Genomic DNA, 18,752 nt, shown 5'->3' with positions numbered 1-18,752 from the left:
TCCTACTATGAAACTAATTTGGGGCTCTCACATGAAAGCTATAACCCAGTTACAACTTAACAATAGGGGGAAGTGGGAAGGGGGGGTGGATAGAGGGAGGGGAATCGGTGGGATCACACCTATGGTGCATCTTACAGGGGTATTTGCGAAACTTGTTAGATGTAGAATGTAAATGTTTTGGCACAGTAACTGAGATAACGCCGGAAAGGCTATGTTAACCACTGTGATAAAAATGTGTCAAATGGTCTATGAAGCAAGTGTATGATGCCCCATGATCATATCAATGTATACAGTTATGATTTAATAAAAAAAAATAAATGTGAAAAAAAAAAGAAAATTATAGACCAATATCACTAATGAATATAGATGCTAAAATACTCAATAAGATCCTAACAAACAGAATCCAACAACACATCAAAAAAAATTATACACCATGACCAAGTGGGATTTATCCCAGGGTCTCAAGACTGGTCTTAATATACATAAATCTATAAATGTAATTCAGCACATAAACAAACTAAAAATAAAGATCATATGATTCTCTCAATTGATGCAGAAGAAGCTTTTGACAACATCCAGCTTCCCTTCATGATCAGAACACTTAAGAAAATTGGTATAGAAGGGACATTTCTTAAACTGATAGAGGCCATCTACAGCAAACCCATAGCCAATATCGTACTGAATGGAGTTAAATTGAAATCATTTCCACTTAGATCAGGAACCAGGCAAGTTTGCCCATTGTCTCCATTGCTCTTTAACATTGTAATGGAAGTTTTAGCCATTGCAATTAGGGAAGAAAAGGTGATCAAAGGTACCCATATAGGGTCAGAAGAGCTCAAACTTTCACTCTTCACAGATAATATGATCGTATATCTGGAAAACACTAGGGATTCTACTACAAAACTTTTAGAAATGATCAAGGAATATAGCAATGTCTCAGGCTACAAAACCAATACCCATAAATCTGTAGCCTTTATATATGCCAACAATAACCAAGCTGAAAAACAGTCAAGGACTCTTCCTTTCATAGTAGTGCCAAAGAAGATGAAATATTTAGGAGTATACCTAACAAAGAATTTGAAAGATCTCTACAAAGAGAACTATTAAACCTTAAGAAAAGAAGTATCTGAAGATGTTAACAAATAGAAAAACATACCATGCTCATAGCTGGGAAGAATCAACATTGTTAAAATGTCCATACTACTCAAAGCAATATATAATTTTAATGCAATTATTATTAAAGCTCCATTGTCATACCTTAAAGACCTTGAAAAAATAATACTTCGTTTTATATGGAACCAGAAAAAAAACCTCGAATAGCCAAAACATTACTCAGCAATAAAAACAAAGCAGGAGGAATCACTCTACCAGACCTGAGACTGTACTATAAATCGATAGTGATCAAAACAGCATGGTACTGGCACAAAAACAGAGAAGTAAATGTCTGGAACAGAATAGAGAACCAAGAGATGAATCCAGCTACTTACCATTATTTGATCTTTGACAAGCCAATGAAAAACATTCAGTGGGGAAAAGATTCCCTATTTAACAAATGGTACTGGGTGAACTGGCTGGCGACCTGTAGAAGACTGAGACTGGACCCACACCTTTCACCATTAACTAAGATAGACTCTCACTGGATAAACGATTTAAACTTAAGACATGAAACTATAAAAATACTTGAAGAAGGTGCAGGGAAAACTCTTGAAGGAATTGGCCTGGGTGAATATTTTATGAGGAGGACTCCCCAGGCAATTGAAGCAGTATCAAAAATACATTACTGGGACCTGATCAAACTAAAAAGCTTCTGCACAGCCAAGAACATAGTAAGTAAAGCAAGCAGACAGCCCTCAGAATGGGAGAAAATATTTGCAGGTTATACCTCCGATAAAGGTTTAATAACCAGAATCCACAGAGAACTCAAATGTATTCGCAAGAAAAGAACAAGTGATCCCATCTCAGGGTGGGCAAGGGACTTGAAGAGAAACTTCTCTAAAGAAGACAGGCACACGATCTACAAACACATGAAAAAAAGCTCATCATCCTTAATCATCAGAGAAATGCAAATCAAAACTACTTTGAGGTACCACCTAACCCCAGTAAGAGTAGCCCACATAACAAAATCCCAAAACCAGAGATGTTGGCGTGGATGTGGAGAAAAGGGCACACTTCTACACTGCTGGTGGGAATGCACACTAATACATTCCTTTTGGAAGGATGTTTGGAAAATACTTGGAGATATAAAAATAGACCTGCCATTTGATCCTATAATTCCTTTACTAGTTTTATACCCAGAAGACCAAAAATCACAATATAACAAAAACATCTGTACCAGAATGTTTATTGCAGCCCAATTCATAATTGCTAAGTCATGGAAGAAGACCAAGTGCCCATCAACCCACCAATGGACTAGCAAATTGTGGTACATGTATACCATGGAATATTATGCAGCCTTAAAGAAAGATGGAGACTTTACCTCTTTCATGTTTACATGGATGGAGCTGGAACATATTCTTCTTAGCAAAGTATCTCAGGAATGGAAGAAAAAGTATCCAATGTACTCAGCCCTACTATGAAGCTAATTTATAGCTTTCATACGAAGGCTATAACCCAACTATAGCACAAGAATATGGGGAAAGTGCCAAGGAAGGGGAAGGGAGGGGGGAGGTTAGGGCGGAGGGAGGGTAATGGGTGGGGCCACACCTATGGTGCATCTTAGAATGGGTACAAGTGAAACTTACTCAAGGCAGAATACAAAGGTCTACATACAATAACTAAGAAAATGCCATGAAGGCTACCTTGAACAGTTTGATGAGAATATTTCAGATTGTATATGAAACCAGCACATTGTACCCCTTGATTGCACTAATGTACACAGCTATGATTTTACAATAAAAAAAAAGGGGCAGCGCCTGTGGCTCAGTGAGTAGGGCACCGGCCCCATATGCCAAGGGTGGCGGGTTCAAACCCAGCCCCGGCCAAACTGCAACAAAAAAATAGCCGGGTGCTGCGGCGGGCACCTGTAGTCCCAGCTGCTCGGGAGGCTGAGGCAAGAGAATCACTTAGGCCCAGGAGCTGGAGGTTGCTGTGAGCTGTGTGATGCCACGGCACTCTACCAAGGGCCATAAAGTGAGACTCTATCTCTACAAAAAAAAAAAAAGAAAGAAAGAAAGAAAAATAGTCCTCCAAAGATATCAGGTAAGAATCTGTGAAACCTGTGACTGTTACATGGCCCAGTTTTTCAGATGTGATTGAGTTGACAATCCTGAGATGTGGAAATTCTCCTAGATAATCTGGGTGTGTCCTAAATGCCATCACTTGTGTCCTTATGAGAGACAGCAGCATTCAGCACACGGAAGAGGAGGCAGTATGACAAGGCGGACATGGGAGTGACGCGGTCACAAGTCAGAGAATGACAGAGGGCGCCAGTAACCAGAAGGAGCAATGAGCAGATTCTCCCTGCAGCCTCAGAGACAGCACAGCCTGCCAGACCTCAGACTTGTCGCCTGCGGAATGGTGAGAGAACACATTTCAGTTGTTTAAAGCCACTGGATTTGCAGTAAACTACAGAAAACTAATAAACCGTCATCTCAACTCCAATAGAAGCAGACACCTTCATAAAACCTCCCTCACCCCACGCAAGATGCAAATCCCAGGGAACAAATTTCTACTAGGTTCTCCTGCCTCCAAGAGACACAGGAGAGTATCTGAGGGATGAGCTGGATCTCAGCATCTGCAACAAAGTGAACGACCCAGGATGCTTAAAAAATCCCTTCTCAGAGGCACCGAGAAACTTCCAACAAACCCAGAAGAGCTCCCTTTGTCCGCCTTCTTTTACCTCAAAGTGACCATTTCTATCTGTGCCAGGGTATTGATCAAGTTTTTATTTTTATTATTTTATGAGACAGTCTCACTTTGTCACCCTCAGTAGAGTGCCCTAGCGTCATAGCTCACAGCACTCTTAAATTCTTGGGCTTAAGCGATTCTCTTGCCTCAGCCTCCCAACTAGCTGGGACTACAGGCACCTGCCACAACACCCGGGTATATTTTAGAGACGGGTCTGGCTCTCGCTCAGGCTGGTCTCAAACTCTTGAGCTCAGTCAACCCGCCTCCACCTCCCAGAGTGCTGGGATTGATCAAGTTTTTAATGTAAATTGGACTGGGTTGTCTGTCACCAAAAAATGATCCCTTTAGCGCTCGTTAACTGTAAGAAGACAGTCGGCACGCTTTATCACCCTTGCTCCTGGGAGGTGGGTACAGTTTTGTTCCCGGTTTTGCAGATGAGTAAACAGAGGCTCAAAAAGTCATTTAAGTTAGCAGAAGTGGCAGACCCCTTGAAGATTGCTCTGTTATTTGGACAGTAATCTCCTTTCTTGGCCTAAATCTCAAGGGATTTCTCCAAATTGGCACTACCTTTTTGAAGGAAGCCAAAAGAACTCTGACGTAGGCGTTTCTTGCAAACCACTGTGATTTGCTTAATCCTCCTCTCCCACGCCCCCGCCCCAATTCAGGGACAAAAGACCACATCCTGGCGCCGGGCATTTTACTCCCAGAGATTTGCTGACACCTTCAGGCAAAGGAGGGGATAGCACTGAGTCGAGATGTTTGCCTAAAAAAGGCCTTAGAGAGACTGGCGGAAGCTCAACAGCCTCCTCCCCAAAGAAGGCAGTGAAGACAAAGGCCGGGAGAGCTTGGAGAGATTCCAGGAAACCCCAGAGGCCCCGCAGGCCCCAACCAGAACTCCCTATCGCGCCACTAAACCTCCGGTCCCCCCGAGGACGGTCCCCCGTGCGACCTGAGCCGCTCCGCGCCTGCGCAGCTTGTCATCGGGATTAATTTCTGACAAGGCACTGTAGCGAAATTCCCTTAGCCACTCGCGGAGTACCCTGAGCAGCTCCCTGCTGGTGCTCTAGTGAGGAGTCATCCTAATCAAATTCTTACTGGGGCAATTTATATTTAGATTAATAATAAGCATAAACTCACACACAAAACCCAAATCCCTTTTTACTGGTAACAATAAGGTGGTCTAAAGTCGGCCATGAGGCTGGGCTTTTAAAAAAAGGAAGTACCACTTCTTTCCGTTAGGGGGAGCCCGAAGATCAGACCTGAAGCATTTTGCAGGCTGACCAGCCTAGGCAGGGGCTACCAGCATTTCCCAAGTTTTTATTATTGTTGTGGTGGTGGTTAGTTTAGTTTAGGGGGTGCCAAATGATCCTTTATTGAAATATTTTTTTTCGTACTCTTTAACTAGCTGGGCATTCCACAGCACCACTGTTGACGCCATCTATGATGTCATGAGGGCGGTGGCCATCACCGTCGCAGCCCACAGACTGGGCAGTCTGCAGGATCTTTTTAATGGTGCCAGAAAGTTCTCGGGCTAAAGATCGGTGCCCCATCTGTCTGGCAATGTTCACAATCTCATCAAAAGTGATATTTCCATTGTGTTTAACGTCTTTCTCTTTCTTTCTATCTCTCGGTGGTCCCTTGAGGACTTCGATGATGAGGGCAGAGGCAGAAGGTGCCACTCAGTCTAGGCCTTCTGGATAGTCAGTTCCACTGTAAACCTCAGACCCTTCCAGTCACTGGTTGCCTTGACGTAGTCATCCCAGCCTTTTTTGGAGACAAACCGAGGGGGCCAACTTTGGGGGCTAGAGCAGACATGACACCAACTTCCGCACCAATGCACCTCAGATATATGACTTTGATCAAGCTTTAAATCTGTTGGAATCAGTAGGGCGCTCATATCCATCCACCCCATTGGTAGGTCGCCTACCTACCTTCCCACCAGGACGCTGGTTGCATACATGAGACCTCCAACCTTCAACACCTTGCCTCCCTCTAGACTGCCATGGCCTATTTCACCTCTTTCCAATCTCAGTCCTCAAACTGGCAAATCCGGGTATCAAAATGCCAATAGGTACCACGTCACAAATGCTACTTCTCCCTCAACCCTGTTGACAAAAAAGGAAAGAAACTAATGTCCTACTATATTTTGGGCATTTTCGTGTGTCCCTTGATCCCATTAATAACCGCAATGATCATAACAGCTTCTGTGTCTCGGACATTTATTCTGAGTACCACGCTTGCATATGTTATCTCATTAATGCTTTTATGATTTCTGTGATGATTCTGGGAAGAAATTCAAAGAGGTTAGTGAACACAAGATGGCGACATAAGAAGGGGTATCAGGATCCACTTACAGTAAGCTCTTCCATCTCACCTCTACTCTTGCTGCTATGACAGTCTCTCACCCACACCAGCGTTTTCACTTCTTGGAATCACCACAAAAGCAAAACCCCAAGCATTAACTCTTTAGGAATGTAAGGACAGATGGGACAGGAAGTTGCTGGAGGAGAAGGAAAAAAGGAAGACGATTGTAACTCTTTCCACTCGTGGGGAAGATATGAGTAGAGAGAATTAAGTTTGCAAATTAGTCTTAGAAAAAGTGCTACCTCCCTCATTGCTAAATATCATTACAGTCACCAGATGGCCAAGGAGAGTACTTTGAAGGTGACTGTAGTGATATTCAGCAATAAGGTAGGAAGCACTTTTTCTAGGATCCGAGCTCACGAACTTAATCGCCTGACCTGGTGTACTGGGCCATCAGGGTACAAGAAACTGGAAGAAATCCACATAAGTAGTGTGGCGATGGTAGCTTGGACTACAGTTTTAGTCATGGAGATGGTAGTAAAATGTGGTTGGATTCAAGAGATATTTTGGGACTGGGCTCAGTAGCTCATGCCTATATTCCTAGCATTCCGGGAGGCCAAGGGGGATGGATACTGTGAGCTCGGGAGTTGGAGACCAGACTGAGCAAGAGCAAGAGCCTGCTTCTACTAAAAATAGAAAAACTAGCCAGGCATTGTGGCAGGTGCCTGTAGTCCCAACTACTTGGGACGCTGAGGCAAGAGGATCGCTTGAGCCTAAGAGTTTGAGGTTGCTGTGAGTTACGATGCCCTGGCACTCTACTGAGGGCAACAAAGTGAGACTCAGACTCAAAAACCAAAAAAAAAAGGGGGGGGAGAAAACAAAGATATATTTTGGAAACAACCCAAATATTGGACATGAAAAGGAAAAGAAGAAAGCAAAGATGATTTCTAGTTATTTGCCTGAGCAGCTAATTGAAAGGCGGCTCCATAGAAAAAGGAAAAAGGAAGACAAGGCAAGAGGCAGGGTAGGGTGGGGACTTGGGAAAGTTTGGAAGGATAAATTGCTTTGAGTCAGGTTAAAATGCCTCTTGGAAATCCAAGTGGATAATTCCATGTGTGATTCAGGAGGTAGGATGAGAGCCAGGAGTCATCAGCATATGCATGAGATGCCTTGATGACCTTGCCAGGAAAGACAGAACAGAGGAGATGTCCCATTACAGAATCCTGGGGCATTCCCACAGTTAGAAACCCACCAAGGAGAAGTGAACTAAGGAGACAGAAAGAGAATTGTGTGGGTGGAGACACAGTGGGCAACCGTGCAGTCCTGCAGGCCTTGAGAAAACTGTGTTTCCAGGACAGAGTGTTCAGCTGTGGCAAAAGCTGCTCTGAGGTCAGCATGAGAGTGACCAGGAGATTTAACAGATACGGAACCCACCGGTGAGCTTGAGGAAAGCCATTTCTATGGACTGCTCAGGCGGGGAGAACTGATTAGAGTAGGAGGACGGGAAAAGAGTGGTGAGAACAGGACTGACATCAACTGCTTTGAGAAGACCTTCTCCAGCAGGAAGTCCTTGGGCAGCAGCTGGAAAGGGATGAGAGATCAAAGCATGAAGTTTTGAAGATGTCACCGTGCTTTGTCTCAATTCTCATAATCACACTATGCTACAAATATTTTTATTCTTGTTTTTTGCCCGAGAAAAATGAAAACAGAAGAGTGCATTTCCCCACACATCAACAATTTTTAAAACTAAACAGCTAACACTACTGGAAACCAGAATTATTTTCTCTAGACCCTAATACTGCCTAGTAAAATATAAGCAAAGGTGAAGTACTTTTGTTTTCCTGCTTAACAGAATGACACTGTTGTACACAGAATAGTATAAATAGCTTTATTTTTATCTCTATGTTACTTGCTGACTTATGATCGTCAGTTAAATACAGAAAGCTTTTTGTCACTTTTTAATTACTCTTCCATGCCTGCCTTGAACAAGCCTGAATTTCTTTTCCAAGCTGGTAGTCCTCCTCCTAGCTGTGCCTCTTAAATCTTGCACATGGAAAGACCCAACAAGTTTCTAAGTCAACAAGAGGTATTTTGTTGTTATTGCTGTTTGAACTCTTAAAACTGGCAACCTTGGAACTACTCAAGACTTCAAGACTTACTGAGGCTGGCACAGTCTATAAAAAGTCAAATTTTGTCTTTAACCCTGACAGACTTTCCTTAAAAGAAATAAACTCAGTCATTTATTTTACGGAGATTAAAAGACATATATTTATTAAGTATCTATTCTGCACCAGGAATGGTGATAGAGGCCATTCCAGGTAGAAAATCCAAAGTTCCTGGTACTCTTACAGTGTGTGAAGGAGATGACATGAAAGAACTTAGGAGAATGACCCCAGAAAAACTCCAAGGCTGTAATGGCATGAATAGTGACCTACTGGTATGAGCTAAAAAAGAATTATTTTTGAATTTATGTGCAAAACAGTCAATTCATTATGTGCACAGAAGGCAATAGCATTTTCATTTACAGTAGAACCTCCATAGTTGACCACTTCCTTAAGTTGACCTAATTTTCACAGATGGGACATGCACTGCGGATACATATCTGTACAGTTGGCCTAGTTCTTTATGTTGCTCACCCTTGTATGTTGACCAGTTTATTACCATCAATTGGGTGGTCAACTTACAGAGGTGCTACTGTATTTGGAATTGTCCTGGAATTGCAGTTAAAAAAAAAAAAAACTTGTGGAGGCAGGGTATGGTGGCTCACACCTATAATCCTAGCACTTTAGGAAGCTGAGGCTGGTGGATCACATAGCTTGAGGTCAGGAATTTGAGACCAACCTGAGCAAGAGTGAGACCCCCATCTCTTCTAAAAATAGAAAAATTAGACAGGCTTTGTGGCTGGTAAGTGTCTGTACTCTCAGCTACCCGGGAGGCTGAGGCAGGAGGATGGCTTAAATCCAGGAGTTTGAGGCTACTGTGAGCTAGGCTGATGCCATGGCACTCCAGCCAGGGCAACAAAGTGAAACTCTGAATCAAAAAACGAAAAAACAGATAGTCAAAACTACTCTTGAAAATGGGAGGCGGAGCATGATGGAGGACAGGACGGACGTGTACCCCACCTCTCCCAAGTCATCAGGTGAGAGGAAAGGGGGTCTGGACCTTTTCCCTGCATGGATTATTGGTGTGGACAGATAGCTGGAGACACTCAGCGAATTGGTGGATTGTTGTATATGAAGTGTAATTTAAAACTATGGACTCTGTTGTAGAGATTTTCCCGACCTGGCCATGCTGGCTGGCAGGCCCCTCCCTCACAGAGGACAGCAACTTGCAATTCCTGGCAAAACACAATTGACAAAAATTTATTCCTGAGCCAAGTTTGGTGATCAGACAGGGGTGCCACTCAGAGCCACAAGGGGCTAAGCAGCCCAATGGAAAATTGAAGGGAAGGGATCTCGCCCAGGAAACAGACATTTTGAATTCTCCAAAATGGCGGGCACCTTCCCCCAGAACAGGAGTGAATAAATAGACTGGACCATTCTTGGTGGGGAATATTGCTATGGGCTGGCAGTTCAGGCTGTGCAGCGAACTGGCGAGTGGCTGGACTCAAAACTCCAGAGCCACAAAAACTGAGTATAAGGTTTCTGTGTGCAGCAGCCTCAGCGGCAGCAAGATGCAATATCCAGCAGCAGCAGGACCCAGCCACTGCCAGCACCCTCCCCCACAGCCAATTGAAATTGCCAGTTTGCAGGAGAATGTGGGAGCAGAGTGGAAGTGTGGACTCCTGCACTGAGTTGGGAAGTCATATAGGAGTGCTGTCTGGAACAGAGCAGCTGAGGTTGCACAACAATTAGGTAAAAAAAAAAAAAAAAAAAAATTTACAGAAACTCCAAAATGGCAATTGGCCAGGTAGGGTGGTTACCGTGGTAACAGTATAAACAGTGCATCAGGTACAAGCCTGGGAACCACTCACAGGGCCACCTGGTGTCCAGAAAGTATATTGCATTATAAATATATTTCTACGAACGTTGATCACTACATCATATATATAGATGTATATTTCTACATATATACAAGAATAATATTTTTGTGGCTGGTGCCTTTTTTTTCTTTTCTCATCATTTTCTTGGAGGAACTATAGTTAATTTTTACTATTTTTATATATTTATTATTTTTATTTTTTCTATTTTTAATTTTTTCTTTCTTCTTTTTTAACTTTTTTATGAACACCACTTTTTATTTTTCGCTTCTCTCTTCCTCTTCTTCCCTTCTTATGGTTTCTGAGAGTGATAACATCAGATTTCTAGAGGGTATTTTGTTTGTTTGTTCATTTTGTTTGTACGTTTTCTACCTTTTTTCTCAATTATTTTATGATTAACATTATTTTTACAGTAGTTGTTTTCTTATTGTTGTTGTTTTTTGTGTTGTTGTTGTTATTGTCTGTATGTCTATGTGTTTCTGACTGTGCTTCTGTGGGCTTGTGTGTCTGGTAGCCTTTTTATCTATTTATTTGCTCATTTGGTCTCATTGAGTTTGGTGATTTGACCTGCAATTCTGAGCCCCAGCACTCCCCTCCACTCTCACTCTGAGGTCTGGAGGCCTGTCCCCCAGGAGTCCAGATTCTTGGATGATTTCTCGAGGGGTGTGGACAGGGCCTGGACTGCAGCTGGTCAGTGTTGACTTTGTGGAATGGGAGTGAGGAGATGACAGTTGGCGGAGAGGGAACCACACCCAAGCAGCAGTGCCCTGAGGCGCAGAACAGCAACTGTCTTTGGCAACAATAGGGCCCATCCCCGCATATTCCGAATCCACAATCCCTGTCTCCCTGGGCAACCAGAGAAGGCCAGGCATCTTCTCAGACGACAGCCACCGCGGAACAGATCTGGGACTGAAACACAGGCCCCGTGAGTAAAGGGTTTGCCTGTGGCAGTGCCGGCCTGGGTGGAGCATGGGGACTAGAAAACGCATGCACAGAGCCAGGAAATTCTCAGGGTGGGGCTGACCCAGAGGACCATTTTACTGAGCCTAAGACACACCTGGCCCTCAGGGGATCATCAGCCTATAGACAAAGAAAGGCAGGAGGCTACAGACCGGGCTACGAATACAAACCTGCAGGAGTAAAGACAGGGCCTGAGGCACAGGTTCTGGGAACTCAAAACAGCTTCTCTTCTGCAGAGGAATTTAGCAGGGACAGAAACAAATTCCCACAAAGTTGTTCTGTTCTGTCAGTAACATCAATCAGGGGAGGAGCTGGGACTGAGTGAACACCCCCCCAGCCTCAATCAAGCACCCAAGGTTGTCAGGCCATAACACCCCCTGCTGGATAGAGACAGAGAGCAGTGGCCTGGCTGAGCAGATACAAATTCCCTTGTGATTCAGGCAGGTGCAAACCCCTAGAGTAGCTGCTCACTGGAGGCAACTGAGTCACAGCCCTGTGGGGCTATCAATGACTGGGTGTGACAGAGGTGCAAGGTGTGGAAGTAGGCATCAACCTTTCCAGCCTACTCTATTTGCTGGGTGGGTCTTCCTGACTTCACGGAGCACTGGAGCAAGTCATATTTGAGTTGTCACCAGACCCCTCTGACCCAGTTCCCAGGGACCTTTGAAACTCTCACACCTGAGACAGATGCTAACTGAGACAATTGATTTGGACCTTTTGAACTGAGCCAATCACCTGAGGACTATTCAAGTGGTGCCCTGGGTGTGTGGTTGTAGGAAGGTTTCATTTTCCTTTTCCAATTGCTGCCTGTGGGGGGAGGGGTGACTTAATTGCTGGTATTTCTCCACAGCTGAGACTTCAACCCAGAGTAACTGTTTCACTAAGGTCAAACAGAGATCAGCTGAAAACTAGACAGAACCACTTAGCCCCACCACACCAAACAGGTCCCCAGTTTCTCAGGCTGTAGCACTGTACAAGTCCTCACCAAAGCTCCAGGGGAAAAGTCAAATGGTGTAAAATAATCATGGGGCAGAATCAGCGGAAAAACTCTGGTAACACGAATAACCACAATAGATCAACCCCCCCCCCCAAGGAAAGATATGGCAGATGTAACTGAAGATCCCATTTATAAACACCTGGCCGAGATGTCAGAAATCGAATTCAGAATTTGGATTGCAAACAAGATTAATAGAATGGAGGAAAATTTGGAAGTAGAAATTGGAAGAGAAATTCAAAAGTCAGAATTAGAAATTTGAGGAGAAATTCAAAAGTTGTCTCAAGAATTTAATGAATTTAAACACCAAACCACCAAAGATTTTGATGCACTGAAGCAAGAATTTGCAGCTCTCAAATATCTGAAAAATACGGTAGACTCCCTCAGTCACAGACTGGGAGAAAGCAGAAGAAAGGATTTCTGACATTGAAGACAAAGCTTTTGAATGCTCCCAAACTCTCAAAGAGGAAGAGAAATGGAAAGCAAAAACAGATCATTTTCTCAGAGAGCTCTGGGATAATTTGAGAAGGCTAATATCTGACTCATTGGAATCCCTGAAAGTGATGAAGTGGCCTCACAAGGCACAGAGGCCTTTCTCCATGAAATTATAAAAGAGAATTTTCCAGACATGCTAAGAGATTCTGAAATTCACATAACAGACAGATTCAGAAGCCCAGCACAACTCAATCTGAATAACACATCCCCCAGGCATATCATAATTAACTTCACTAGTGTTAATATGAAAGAGAAAATTCTGAAAGCAGCCAGACGTAAGAAATTCATTACCTACAAAGGGAAGAATATTAGAACGACTGCAGATCTCTCTGCTGAAAATTTTCAAGCCAGAAGAGGATGGTTGTCAACTTTTAATCTCCTAAAACAAAAGAACTTTCAACCCCAGATCCTGTATCCAGCTAAGCTCAGTTTCATTTATGATGGAGAAATTAAATACTTTAATGAAATTCATATGTTGAAGAAATTTGCCATAACCAACCCAGCTCTTCAGGATATTCTCAGACCTATCCTCCATAATGACCAGCCCATTTCTACCACAAAAATTAACTCACTCAGAAACTTTTGATCAAACTCCAACTTCCATAGTGGCAAAAGGATTAAAAATGTCCACTGGACTTTCGAAAAACTTGATACCCAAAATGTTACCAGACTTATCAATATTCTCCATTAATGTGAACAGCTTAAACTGTCCTCTAAAGAGGCACAGATTAGCTGACTGGATACAAAAACTTAGGCCAGATATTTGCTGCATACAAGAGTCACATCTTACCTTAAAAGATAAATGTAGACTCAGGGTGAAAGGATGGTTGTCCATATTTCAGGCAAATAATAGCCAGAAAAAAGCAGGTGTTGCAATTCTATTTGCAGACACAGTAGGCTTTAAACCAACAAAAGTAAGGAAGGATAAGAATGGTCGCTTCATATTTGTTAAGGGTAATACTCAATATGATGAGATTTCAATTATGAATATTTATGCACCCAATCAGAATGCGCCTCAATTTATAAGAGAAACTCTAACAGACATGAGCAACTTGATTTTCTCCAGCTCCATAATAGTCAGAGACTTCAACACTCCTTTGGCAGTGTTGGATAGATCCTCCAATAAGAAGCTGAGCAAAGAAATTTTAGATTTAAACCTAACTATCCAACATTTGGACTTAGCAGATATGTACAGGACATTTCATCCCAACAAAACTGAATACACATACTTCTCATCAGCCCACAGAACATACTCCAAAATCAATCACATCTTAGGTCACAAGTCTAACCTCAGTAATTTAAGGGACTAGAAATTATTCCTTGCATCCTCTCAGACCACAATGGAATAAAAGTTGAACTCAGTAACAACAGGAACCTCCATACTCATACAAAAACATGGAAGTTAAATAACCTTATGCTGAATGATAGCTGGGTCAGAGATGCAATCAAGAAGGAAATTGCCAAATTTTTAGAACAAAACGACCATGAAGACACAAATTATCAGAATCTCTGGGATACTGCAAAGGCAGTCCTAAGAGGGAAATTTATAGCACTGCAAGCCTTCCTCAAGAGAACAGAAAGAGGAAGTTAACAACATAATGGGACTTCTCAAGCAATGGAAAAAGGAAGAACATTCCAACCCCAAACCCAGTAGAAGAAAATAAATAATCAAAATTAGAGCAGAATTAAATGAAACTGAAAACAAAAGAATTATACAATAAATCAAAAAGTTGGTTTTTTGAAAATGTCGATAAAATAGATACACTTTGGCTAACCTAACCAGGAAAAAAAGAGTGAAATCTCTAATTTCATCAATCAGAAATGACAAAGATGAAAAACACAGACTCCTCAGAAATTCAAAAACTCTTTAATGAATATTACAAGAAACTTTACTCTCAGAAATATGAAAATCTGAAGGAAATTGACCAATACTTGGAAGCACGTCACCTTCCAAGACTTAGCCAGAATCAAGTGGAAATGTTGAACAGGCCAATATCAAGTTCTGAAATAGCATCAACCATATGAAATCTCCCTTAAAAGAAACGCCCGGGACCAGATGGCTTCACATCAGAATTCTACCAAACCTTTAAAGAGGAACTAGTACTTATATTACTCAACCTGTTCCAAAATGTAGAAAAAGAAGGAAGACTACCCAACACATTCTATGAAACAAACATCACCCTGATCCCCAAACCAGGAAAAGACCCAACAAGAAAAGAAAATTATAGACCAACATCACTAATGAATATAGATGCAAAAATATTCAACAAGATCCTAACAAACAGAATCCAGCAACACATTAAACAAATTATACATCATGACCAAATCGGTTTTATCCAGGGTCTCAAGGCTGGTTTAATATACGTAAATCTATCGGCATAATTCACCACATAAACAAATTAAAAAACAAAGACCATATGATTCTCTCCATTGATGCAGAAAAAGGTTTTGATGATATCCAGCTTCCCTTCATGATCAGAACACTTAAGAAAATTGGTATAGAAGGGACATTTCTTAAACTGATAGAGGCCATCTATAGCAAACCCACAGCCAATATCGTATTGAATGGAGTTAAATTGAAATCATTTCCACTCAGATCAGGAACCAGACAAGGCTGCCCATTGCTCTTTAACATTTTAGTGGAGTTTTAGCCATCACAATTAGGGAAGAAAAGGCGATCAAGGGTATCCACATAGGGTCAGAAGAGATCAAACTTTTCGCTCTTCGCAGATGATATGATTGTATATCTGGAAAACACCAGGGATTCTACTACAAAACTCTTAGAAGTGATCAAGGAATATAGCAGAGTCTCACGTTACAAAATCAACACTCATAAATTGGTAGCCTTTATATATATACCAACAATAGTCAAGCTGAAAATACAGCTAAGGTCTCTATTCCATTCACAGTAGTGGCAAAGAAGATGAAATATTTGGGAGTTTATCTAACAAAGGACATGAAGGATCTCTATAAAGAGAACTATGCAACTCTAAGAAAAGAAATAGCTGAAATTGTTAACAAATGGAAAAACATACCATGCTCATGGCTGGGAAGAATCAACATTGTTAAAATGTCCATACTACCCAAAGCAATATATAATTTTAATGCAATCCCTATTAAAGCTCCACTGTCATACTTTAAAGATCTTGCAAACAACAGTACTTAGTTTTATATGGAATCAGAAAAAACCTCGAATAGCAAGACATTACTTAGAAATAAAAACAAAACAGGAGGAATCACGCTACCAGACCCCAGACTATACTATAAATCGGTAGTGATCAAAACAGCATGGTACTGACACAAAAACAGAGAAGTAGATGTCTGGAACAGAATAGAGAACCAAGGGATGAATCCAGCTACTTACCATTATTTGATCTTTGACAAGCCAATTAAAAACATTTAGTGGGGAAAAGATTCCCTATTTAGCAAATGGTGCTGGGTGAACTGGCTGGCAACCTGTAGAAGACTGAAACTGGACCCACACCTTTCACCATTAACTAAGATAGACTCTCATTGGATTAAAGATTTAAACTTAAGACATGAAACTATAAAAATACTAGAAGAGAGTGCAGGTAAAACCCTTGAAGAAATCGGTCTGGGCGAGTATTTTATGAGGAGGACCCCCCCCCACCCCCCGGGCAATTGAAGCAGCTTCAAAAATACACTACTGGGACCTGATCAAACTAAAAAGCTTCTGCACAGCCAAGAACACAGTAAGTAAAGCAAGCAAACAGCCCTCAGAATGGGAGAAGATATTTGCAGGATATACCTCCAATAAAGGTCTAATAAGCAGAATCCACAGAGAACTCAAACGTATAAGCAAGAAAAGAACAAATGATCCCATCCCAGGCTGGGCAAGGGACTTGAAGAGAAACTTCTCTGAAGAAGACAGGCACACGGCCTACAGACATATGAAAAAATGCTCATCATTTTTAATCATCAGAGAAATGCAAATCAAAACTACCTTGAGATACCATCTAACTCCAGTAAGATTAGCCCATATCACAAAATCCCCAGACCAGAGATGTTGGCATGGATGTGGAGAAAAGGCATCACTTCTACACTGCTGGTGGGAATGCAAATTAATACATTCCTTTTGGAAAGATGTTTGGAGAACACTCAGAGATCTAAAAATAGATCTTCCATTCAATCCTGTAATTCCTCTACTAGGTATATACCCAGAAGACCAAAAATCACATTATAACAAAGATATTTGTACCAGAATGTTTATTGCAGCCCAATTCACAATTGCTAAGTCATGGGAAAAGCCCAAGTGCCCATCGATACACGAATGGATTATTAAACTGTGGTATATGTACATCATGGAATATTAGCCTTAAAGAAAGATGGAGACTTTACCTCTTTCATGTTTACATGGATGGAGCGGGAACATATTCTTCTTAGTAAAGTATCTCAAGAATGGAAGAAAAAGTATCCAATGTACTCAGCCCTACTATGAAACTAATTTATGGCTTTCATATGAAAGCTATAACCCAGTTATAACCTAAGAATACAGGCAAGGGGGAGAGGGATGGGAGGGAGGGGGGAGAATGGGCAGAGGGAGGGTGATTGGTGGGATTATATCTGTGGCACATCTTACAAGGGTACATGTGAAACTTAGTAAATGTAGAATATAAATGTCTTAACACAATAACTAAGAAAATGCCAGGAAGACTATGTTAGCCAGTGTGATGAAAATGTGTCAAACTGTTTATAAAACCAGTGTATGGTGCCCCATGATCGCATAATGTACACAGCTATGATTTAATATTAATAAAAAAATGATAAAATTAAAAAAAAAACTTGTTAAGATTATTATATTAAATAATATGTAAATAGGCTCGGTGCCCATGCTCAGTGGTTAGACTGCCAGCTACATGTACCAGGGTTAGCAGGTTTGAACCTGGCCCAGGCCTGCTAACAACCATGACAGCAAAAACAAAAAAATAGCCAGCCTTGTGGCTATTGTCCCAGCTACTTGGGAGGCTGAGGCAAGAGAATTGCTTAACCCCAAGAGTTTGAGGTTGCTGTGAGCTGTGATGCCACGGCACTTTACCACAGGTGACATAGTGAGACACTGTCTCAAAAATAAATAAATAAATAAAAGTAAATATAACTGTTTAAAACATAATATATAATATACTATAAATATAACAATTTATATTAAGTTGGCTTGAATCTAAATAAAATTCTATTTAATTACATAAATTATACAACATAATAACACATATAAATAAACTATATATAAAATTGCATTTAATTTTAGGTAATAAATCTAAGCAGTTATTCTTCAATAAACTCACTATGTGTGCTAGAATTACAGCTGACTGTGAAGGCCAAGTTCAAGTCCATCTCAGTTGGTCTCAGAGTGGGGAAGCACGGGTCTAATTGCTCTGTATAACTTGCTTGGATGCATCCAGTATTGCTCAACAGAGGTAGACTGTGAAAGCCAGGAGTAGTTTTACACAACCTGGGCTTGCAAAGTGGTTGGGGCCAGCATCCCTTTTGCAGCTCTGGAGGAAGCAGTGTGCAGAGAGCTAAGGTGGTTGGCCCAGTGTTTCTGATTTATCCTTATGACGTGTTAGCCTCTGAAGCAACTGCCTCGTGGCCGGCTCCTTCCTGCCTTTCTCTGTCTCTATCTTGGACTTTTTGTTTTTCACTCAAACCAAATTATCAACGTTTAGAAAATAAAGATTCTAAGAGGAGTGAGTGTAAAATATTAATAACTCAGAGCTGGCAGAGCCTGACCTCGGATTGAACATACGAGACTCCTCGTGTCTATATGGGGGGCTTTGTGACTGCTGAGATGCTGACTGGTGGAAGTTTCCCTGTTTCCTTGGGAAAAGGAGGCAGCCTTCAAAGACAACTGTACCTTCTTCACGGAAGTGCCCTGTTTGGAGCTTCTGTTTCCACATGGATGAAAATATGATTGAATGTTGTTATGGTTTGAATTATGTCACCCAGGAAGATATGTTGCATTCCTAACTCCCAGTACGCTGGAGGGGAACCTAAGGAGACAGTGTCCTCACAGACATAAGCAGCCAAGTTATGATGACATCATAATGGAGAAGGGTGACCCTTCATCCAATAAGACTGGGGTCCTGAGAAGAGGGAAATTTGGACACAGACAGACACACAGGAAAAGAAGACAGAATGCCTGAGGCGACCTTAGTC

The 18,752-nt window shown here is 41.7% G+C and overlaps 1 pseudogene; it reads right to left on the bottom strand.

The window, feature by feature from the left end:
• Window positions 1-5,243: 5,243 nt before the first annotated feature.
• On the bottom strand, window positions 5,244-18,493 carry LOC128576218 (60S ribosomal protein L12-like; annotated as a pseudogene).
• Between the last annotated feature and the right edge of the window lie 259 nt (window positions 18,494-18,752).

Source organism: Nycticebus coucang, chromosome 24, assembly GCF_027406575.1.
Source record: "Nycticebus coucang isolate mNycCou1 chromosome 24, mNycCou1.pri, whole genome shotgun sequence".
Taxonomy (NCBI): domain Eukaryota; kingdom Metazoa; phylum Chordata; class Mammalia; order Primates; family Lorisidae; genus Nycticebus; species Nycticebus coucang.
This window is presented reverse-complemented; position numbering and strand designations above follow the sequence as displayed.